Below are 9,888 nucleotides of genomic sequence, written 5' to 3' on the forward strand. Positions count from 1 at the left end.
TATAAATTCCTATGTCCGCATTTATATTGGAAATTGCCTATTTAATGTTGGCACTCTGCAATTACAAACTGCCACCAGTGAAGGCACTGCATTGAGGCCACTGGCAGAAAGATGTGATTACAGTGTGACAGTTTAAATACGTCATTTTCATTATAAATGTGGACATAGGAATTTATAACGTGCAATGACATGAGAGAATGACAAAAGTTGCATATTATTTTGAGGTGCGTGATTTAACAAATACTCCATAGCATTGTGGAATTATGAAGTGGAAAAGTCAGGAGCAGAGGATCGGTCACTTTGTAATGTAATGCTGTAATGAAAGTGAGAAGCATTTCCCCAAAATAATGGAGAGCTCTTATGATGACCTATGCCGTGCAAATATTAGTGTACTCATTTATATGAAGTTTCTTTATCAGCTTTTTCAATTATAGCATTAACCAGTTTATCTGTAAAAGAACATACGAACATATGAATTAAGAACAGGAGTAGGCCATTCAAGCCTGCTCTGCCATTTGATAAGGTCATGGCTGACCTGAATGTGACCTCAACCCTACTTTCCCGTCTACCTACTATAACCTTGGACTCCTTTGTTAATCAGGAATCTACCTAACTCAGTCTTAAAAATATTCAATGACCCTGCCTCCACCGCTCTCTGGGGAAGGGAGTTCCACAGACTCACGACACACTTAGAGAAAAAATTTCCCCTCATCTCCATCTTAAATGGGAGACCCCTTATTTTTAAACTGTGGCCTCCAGTTCTAGTCTCTCCCACAAGGGGAAACATCCTCTCAGCATCTTTCCCTTCAAGTCCCCTCAGGATCTTATATGTTTCAATAAGATCACCTCTCATTCTTCTAAATTCCAATGTATACAACTTGTCCAACCTTTCCTCATAAGATAACATCCTCATCTCAGGAATCGGTCGAGTGAACCTTCTCTGAACCGCCTCTAAAGCAATTATGTTCTTTCTTAAATAAGGAGACCAAAACTGCACACAGTATTTTAGATGTGGTCTCACCAATGCCCTGTACAACTGTAGCAAAACATCTCTACTTTTATATTCCACTCCCCTTGCAATAAATGTCAACATTCCATTTGCCTTCCTAATCACTTGCAGTACCTGCATACTAACTTTTTGTGATTCATGTACTAGGACACCCAGATCCCTCTGTACCTCAGAGTTCTGCAATCTCTCTCTATTTAAATAATATGCAGCTTTCCTATTCCTCCTGCCAAAGTGGACACGTTCACATTTTCCCAATTATACTCCATCTGCCAAATTTTTGCCCACTCACTTAACCTATCTATATCCCTTTGCAGACTCCTTGGGGCCGATATTAGGAGGGAGGCGGGTTGGCAGCGGGGGATGTACTGGGCCCGTGGGTAACGCACCCAGTGAATTCGGGGTGCTCCGCACGCAATTGCAGCTTAATTGAAGGTACTTATCTTGGCTTTCGGGTTTCGCGCTGGAAAGCTGCGCAGCTGCATCATAGGCTGTCAGCTGGAGGAGCCCTATTTAAAGGGGCAGTCCTCCACTGACTGATGCTGCAGAAAATAGGCAAAATTACAGCAGGGGAAAGGCTGCTCCCAGGTTAATGATGCCTCACTCCAGGTCTTACTGGATGGGGTGAGGAGGAGTGGGAGGACAGAGATCTTCTCCCCGGCGGATGGGAGGAAGTGGCCTGCCTCTGCCACCACGAAGGCCTGGCTCGAGGTGGCAGAGGAGGTCACCTGCACCACCAGAATATCACACACCTGCATACAGTGCAGGAGGCGCTTCAATCACCTAAGTAGGTCAGCCGAAGTGAGTACACTTACTCATTCCCCTACACTCCGTCTGCCACATCACCGCCCCCACCCCACATTTCCTTCTGCACGGCCAACACAACTCTATCGCGTCACTCCTCACACCCACTCAAAGCTCATTGTCATCTTACCTGCACTTACTCACCTCGCCAGTACTCATCCCGCCACTACCACTCAACCCAATCCTCATACAATCTCATGGCTCTATCTCATACTCACCCTCTCATGCATTTCTTTCACGGTCAGCCTCACTCAACCTGCCACTACCTGTGCTGCAGCCACAGGGCATGCATCACATATGTGCAGTAGGAAGCGTAAGGCAAACGTGTCGTGAGCATTAAGGGGATGCACAAAGGTGTTTGAGGTTTTGTCATGGTTTTTACTTATATGTAATTTCTGACCAACTCACATTACATATTATATTGTCACCACTACTGCCACGTCTTTGCGAATCTTGTCTGGTTTGTGCAATAATGCCCTTTTCTGAGGATCACTATGAAGACCCACAACCGATGCCACCCATTGCATCAATCCCTGATTTTCGGAGCCCCACCGCCACAAACCCGCCGGCTTGGCGGTCCAAAAATCGAGTCCCTTATGTCCTCTTCACAACTTACTTTCCTACCTACCTTTGTGTCATCAGCAAATTTAGCAACCATACATTCAGTCCCTTCATCCAAGTCATTGATATAGATTGTAAATAGTTGAAACCCCAGCACTGATCCCTGTGGTACTCCAATCGTTACATCTTGCCAACCTGAAAATGACCCATTTTTACCTACTCTATTTCCTGTTAGCTAAACAATCCTTTATCCATGCTAATATGTTACCCCCTACACCATGAGCTCTCATTATGTTGACCATGGAGACAGAAAGCAGGAAACTACAGGCCAGTTAGCTTAACATCTGTCAAAGGGAAAATGCTAGAATCTATTATTAAGGAGGTTATAGCAGGGTACTTAGAAAAGATTTTCCAAGTGCCCTGCTATAACCGCCTCAATAATAGATTCTAGCATTTTCTCTAAGGCAGATGTTAAGCTAACTGGCCTCTAGTTTCCTGCTTTCTGTCTCCATGGTCAACATGGTTTCAGAAAAGGCAATTCCTGCCTGACCAACCTCCTTTTTAATAAAGTAGAATTCTAAGTGGATTTGGAAAGCCTATGATTTTTTTTCATGAGATATGGACATTGCTGGCAAGGTTGGTATTTATTGCCCATCCTTAGTTGCCCTTGAGAAGGTGGTAGTGAGCCGCCTTCTTGAACCACTGCAGTCTGTGTGGTGAAAGTACTCCCACTATGCTGTTAGGTAGGGAGTTCCAGGATTTTGACCCAGCGACAAGGAAGGAACAGCGATATATTTCCAAATCAGGATGGTGTGTGACTTGCACCTGCTGCCCTTGGTCCTTCCAGGTGTTGGAGGTCAGAGGTTTGGGAAGAGCTGCCGAAGAAGCCTTGGCAACTTGCTGCAGCCAACAAAAGAAAATGTGGACCACACACTTGAGCCACAGTATGTCGGTGGTGGAGGGAGTGGATGTTTAAGCTGGTGGATGGGGTGCTGATCAAGTGGGCTGCTTTGTACTGGATGGTGTTGAGCTTCTTGAGTGTTGTTGCAGCTGCACTCATCCAGGCAAGTGGAGAGCATTCCATCACACTCGACTTGTGCCTTGTAAGCATCAGGTAGTCAGGTAGACACTCGCCGCAGAATACCCAGCCTCTGACCTGCTCTAGTAGCCACAGCATTTATGTGGCTGGTCCAGTCTGGTCAATGGTGACCCCCAGGATGTTTATGGTGGAGGATTTGGTGATGGTAATGCCACTGAATGTCTTGGGAGGTGGCTAGGCTCTCTCTTATTGGAGATGATCATTGCTCGGCCCTTGTGAGGTGCGAACATTACTTGCCACTTACCAGCTCAAGCCTGGATGTTGTCCAGATCTTGCTGCATGTGGGTATGGACTGTTTTATTATCTGAGGAATTGCGAGTGGAGCTGAATACTGTGCAATCATCAGTGAACAGCCTTCACACTTCTGACCTTATGAGGGAGGAAAGGTCATTGATAAAGCAGCCCTGAGGTACTCCTGCAGTGTATCTGGACATCAAAAAGTTTACTGAAGTTCCACATGAAAGGCTGCTCCACAACCTTCGGGCACAAGGATCCTGGGTAAGACTTGCAATTGGTTGAAAGAGAAGATGTAGCAGGTACTGATTAGGGGAATGCTGGTTTGTTGGGGAGATGTGCCGAATACAGTGCATCAGATAATGAGGACTGGAGCAACTACGGTTAATAACCTACATAAATAACCTGTATTCATAAAATAATGCACGCTAGACTCATTTGAAGTGGGCTGGGGGAACTAAGATTATGCTCTTTGTTCTTTTTTTAAAATTCATTCATGGGATGTGGGCATCGCTGGCAAGGCCAGCATTTATTGCCCATCCTTAGTTGCCCTTGAGAAGGTGGTGGTGAGCCACCTTCTTGAACCACTGCAGTCCGTGTGGTGAAAGTTCTCCCACAGTGCTGTTAGGTAGGGAGTTCCAGGATTTTAACCCAGCGACGATATATTTCCAAGTCGGGATGGTGTGTGACTTGGAGGGGAACGTGCAGGTGGTGTTGTTCCCATGCGCCTGTTGCCCTTGTCCTTCTAGGTGGTAGAGGTCGCGGGTTTGGGAGGTGATGTAGAAAAACACTTGACCCTCAGGCTGGCTTCACATGATAATTCAGCTAGGAAGACTATCTTAGGTGTGATCGACCCATATTTTCTCTCTTTTTCTAGCAGTCCCCCACCTAGGGGCTTAAATTTTTTTTAAATTTCATTCATGGGATGTGGCAAGGCCAGCATTTATTGCCCATCCCTAATTGCCCTTGAGAAGGTGATGGTGAGCCGCTGCCTTGATCGGCTGCAGTCCGTGTGGTAAATGTCATATTTTGTCTTTGCTTTGCCTGGAGATCACAAAAAAGTCAATGCGGACCTAAAAATCCAGATGCGTCTAGTGACTGTGCTCCTTGACCACCACCTTTTCCACTGTGATATAACTGTCACCAATGATTTGTCTACAATGACTGTCTCTCTGACGATGTCTATATCAAACTAAATTGTACACAGGATGGGTGTCAATCACACCTCAATTGTGCAGGCCATAGTCACATAAATACTTCCACTGTTGCTATGTAAACTTTATGTCAAAGCTCCAAGATGCAGGCACTAAACCCTTCAACTTGCTTGGAAATAGTTACAGGAAATACTGAGGGAGCGATTCTGAAAACTCACAGATGCCTCCTGTTCTATGCTCAGGGATCAGTGGGCAACAGGATGAGATGCCCTCTGGCAGTGGCATGCATGGAGTAGCATGATATCAGCAGTTAGTGGCATTCAGGTCAACTGCCTGTTGGTCCGCTCTGAAAGCCAACAGTGACTACAACAAGGAGACCCACAGCATTGATGCAGTTCCACTAGGATACATCACAGGTACATTCAGCAGGCCTTCTGTATCCCTACGGCTTGCCATTCCTTCAACTAGGGAATAACTTAGTAGCAGGGCACATGGACAACTAACACGGCGATAGTCTTGGCATGAAAGGGAAACATACACACCCCAAACATCATGAAATTAATTCACTATTAATGTATCCTGCAGTCCGCCATTCTTCCATTGTAGGCGAAAGAAAGCATCAGTTATCCAAATGCAAAATTAAGTGGCTAATTCCAGTGAGGTTCCTCACAGGCACTTCGTAGGTTCCATGTGGCATAAAAGTTGAAGACAGTGGTGACCTTCACTGACATTGTTAGTACACCGTACCTTTTTTTTAATATTCATTCTCTGGATGGGGGCGTCGCTGGCAAGGCCGGCATCTATTGCCCATCTCTAGTTGCTGTGAGAAGGTTGTGGTGGGCCTTCATTTTGAACCACAGTATAGTAGTTTGGTACAACTGACTGGCTTGATTGGCCAGCTCAGAGGACAGTTAAGAATCAACCATGTTGGTGTGGGATTGGAGTCATATATAGGCCAGACCGGGTAACGACGGAAGGTTTTCTTCCCTAAAGGGCATTAGTGAATCATTAGTTGTGATTTTCTGACAATCAGACAGCTTCATGGTCACTTTTACTGAATTCAGATTCTCAAACTGCCATGGTGGGATTTAAACTCACGGGGGGTAATTTTAACCCCAAAGAACGGGTGGGTTGGTGGCAGGTGGGAGGTTAAAATAACAGCTTTTTGAAGCACGACCACAACCCGACTCCAACGCACCCACTTCTGGGTTTGACGTGGGCACGTTTGGATGCGCACGCAGCCAAAACCCAGAAATCGTGCCCCCAATTAATGCTGGCAAGCAGATCCTTAAAGGGGTAATTTACCTATTTGAAATACTTGAGGTAGGTAATTTTTTGTTGCTTCTGAACCTGCACGGGTTCCCACGGCTTCCGAATCTCACTATGGAAAGGGAGGCGAGATGCAGTCGAAGTTGATTTAGCCCTTTAAACCTGTGATTGACATCCTAATAAAAGCTCAGGCATTGCAGTTCTCTCAAGCAAATGTTTGGCTGAGACTTCTTGTGTTGAGACTGAGAGTTCTTGTGTTGAGAGTGAGGGGGAAAAATTCGATAGGGCCCATTTTCAGACCCGGATAGTGTGATCCGCTATTACTCCGCGCCCGATGGCCTCTATCCAGGCAGCACGTGAATGTCAAGCTACTTGCTAATTATCATGATATCTCTGTGCAGCCAGCACTACCCGCGCTGCTGAGAAGCTGTACGGAAAATGAGGAAGTCGGGAATGGGGCATGCACAGCGCACGTCATCGGCAGCCTGCACCTCTTAAAGGTGCAGGTGCACATTTTAAATAGGACATGCACAGTTCACTAGGAGGAGGGAAAGATGGCCGCAAGGATGGCAGGACCAGTACGAGAGTGGGCTCCACGCTTCTCCGAGGATGCCCTGGAGGCCCTGGTGGAAGGGGTAGACGAAAGGAGGGCCAACATGTACCAGCGGGGTGGCAGGAGATCCTCCAGACTGCAGCTCCGCAGGCATTGGCAGGCTGTGGCACAGGAAGTGAACGCCAGGAGTATTGCACCACGCACATGGGTGCAGTGCTGAAAGAAGTTCAATGATTTGACACAAGTGGTCAAGGTGAGTGAATGCAAGTGTCAAGTGGCTCATCCTACCAACTGCACCACTGCTCCACGCATCACACCCCCTGTCACCCACCCAACAAACACTGCCCCATCCATATGCAATGCTGCACTAGGCATGCTGCATCTCACCCGCACATAGCACCACACTTGCAGGCCACACAACCACCGCTCACAGGTCACACGCACTGGCAGCTATTCAACCATGACAGGCACATCACCCACACACCTTGCGGGATACTCACTGACACACTGTCCTCTGTCTTGCAGGAGAAAGTGGCGCATAACAGCCATCAGCAGACGGGACCTGAGGGTGGACTTGGATACTTATACATCCTCACCACCCCCCAGAGGAGACAGTGCTTCAGATTATTGGGCGGGCTGTCGCTGCAGCCGTGACAACATGCCGCGCTGGAGGTCCCGATGAAGGGGGTCTCTGCATATCTAATGTTCTCCTTTTCCACATTTCCTTCCTCCCATAATCTTATCTGACTCATGTGCTGCAGATGCTGTCAGCAGGCACATCGTACTTGCTCCTCTCCCCGCTCCACAACTCAACCTGTTTCCCTTTGTCATTGCAGATACCCAAGAACATGTGGCAGCACTGTCCGAGGAGGAGGAGGAGGAGGAGGGGGACACTGAAGCCACACCGTCACTCGATCTGACACCAGCTCAGAGACTGACACTGCGCGTCCTTTAGAGGTTAGGTTAGAGGAGGGATCTGCACGTGGTGAGACACCGAGCACAAGTGCGCAGGAGCCGGGGCGGGGGGAATGGATACCACAGGTGCCAGCTCGCCGGAGGACGAGGTCGCTCACTTGTTCTGCTGCAGAGGAATCAGAGGAGGACTTCAATGGGTCAGGCTACAGAATACGGCTGATGGGTGTACACAGCCGAATGCTTGGTGCACTGGAAAACCTGCGGACAATGAGAAGGGGCATGGAGGAGTCCAGCTCCAACATGGCATTGGCTTTGCGCAGAGCTTGAAGCCCATCCTTTCCAACTTGGAACGGGTGGTCACCTCCATCCGCGCACCTGTGGAACCCACCATGATGCAGCTTCTGATGTCACAGCTTCCATTGCAGCACAAACCGAAGTCATCAAAGGTTTACAAGCTACGGTTGCTGCTCAGACTGCTGCAATGGAAGCTCAGACTACTGCTATCGTGGCTCTGGGAAGCACTGCAGAACGGGGCTTCCAGGGCGTGTCATCCGTTCTCCAGCTGATCACCAGGATTGCTGAGGCGCTGCCCTGGGAGAGTGGCAGTGGTGCCATGGCAGTCGGACCTGCTGCCCTCTTTCAGGACGACAACGTTCCTGCTCCTACCCCTGCCACTCCGCCAATGCCCTTGTTGTTGCCTATCGGCCAGCCAGGCCACAGTGCTGCAGCCCTGGCCGAGTTGGTGCAGTCTGAAGCTGGGTCCTCCCGGCCCAGAGCTGCTCGAGGTCGTCCTCCAAGGCCATCTGCACACTCCTCCATTGAAAGCCAGCAGCCTCCCACCACCCATCCTCCAGCCACTGGGGAAGCACCTCGTAGAAGCACTAGGAAAGGAAAAGACACACATACAACAAGCACTAAGGGAATGCACAAGGGTGAAAAGTTCTGTTATGTTTGCATAATTTTGCTTATTCATTGATAAATGTGACTTTGAATTTGCATTTGGTGGTGGTTTTTATTTGTGCGATGAGCTGAGAGGAACACCAACGTGCAGTCAGATGGAGAGCGATTTGATTGTCTTGTGGGAGCGGAAGGTGAGGAGTGTAGGACTGTTGGTGAGTTGGGGGATGTAGTTCACATTATTGATAGTGGGCACGGATCAGGCGAGCATGCAGAGCCCTTGCAGACAAGGCGTGTGGTCCCTGTTCCATCCTTGCGTCTTCCTCCACTTCCTCTTCCGTCTTCTCCCTCATCTCCTCCTCAGCCTCTTCCTCCTCCTTAGCCTTGTCCTCTTCAGCCTCCACTCCGATCATTGGTGGCAAAGGCTGGTCCCTTGCAGCATACCACCACGAACCTGCCCACCCTGCCAACGGAGTATTGCAGGGGTCCTCCAGACCGGTCCAGGCAGCGGAAGCGTTGTTCGAGGAGGCCTACAGTGTGTTCCACGATGTTGTGTATGGCAGCATGGCTCTCATCATAGGCTTGCTGAGCACATGTGCATGGGTTCCTGACCGGAGTCATGAGCCACTGCGTGAGGGGATAGCCCTTGTCACCCAGTAGTCAGCCTTTGACTTGCTGAGGCAGGTGAAAGATAGCTGGCACGTTGGACTGCTGCATGACAAGGGCGTCGTGACCCAAGGTAACGGGCATCAACCTCCATGATTTGATGCGTGCAGTCGCACACCAGCTGCACGTTGAGGGAGCGGAAGCCCTTTCGGTTGACGAGGACAGCTGAGCTGATGCGCGGGGCACACAGGGCAATGTGCGTGCAGTCAATGGCACCCTGCACCATGGGGAAGCCAGCAATGCGGGCGAACCCCCGTGCTCGCTCATTCTGATTGTCTCTGTCAAGAGGGAAGGTGATGAACCTCTTCCTCATCTGGTACAGTGCCTCTGTGACCTCCCTTATGCAGCAGTGCACTGCATACTGCGAGATGTTGCACATGTCGCCAGCAGAGGCCTGAAATGATCCTGAGCCGTAGAAATTCAGCACCACGGTGACCTTCACAGCCACAGGCAATGCTGTCCTCGCCCTGCTCTGAGGCTGCAGTTGTGGCCGCACCAGTTGACAGATCTCGGTCACGGCTTCCTTGGTGAACCTCAGGCGTCGAATGTAATCCTCCTCGGTCATGTTGAGGTAAGAGAATTGGTCCCGGAAGACCCTCATTGGATATGGCCTCCAGCTCAGTGCCCTGCGCCTCCTCATCCTCCCTCTCCTCGCAGCTTGATCTGCTGTGCGTGGCCTCTCTGCCTGCTCCCAGTCGTGCTCAATGCCCAACGGGAGCCCTAGCAGACC

Source organism: Heptranchias perlo, chromosome 11, assembly GCF_035084215.1.
Source record: "Heptranchias perlo isolate sHepPer1 chromosome 11, sHepPer1.hap1, whole genome shotgun sequence".
Taxonomy (NCBI): domain Eukaryota; kingdom Metazoa; phylum Chordata; class Chondrichthyes; order Hexanchiformes; family Hexanchidae; genus Heptranchias; species Heptranchias perlo.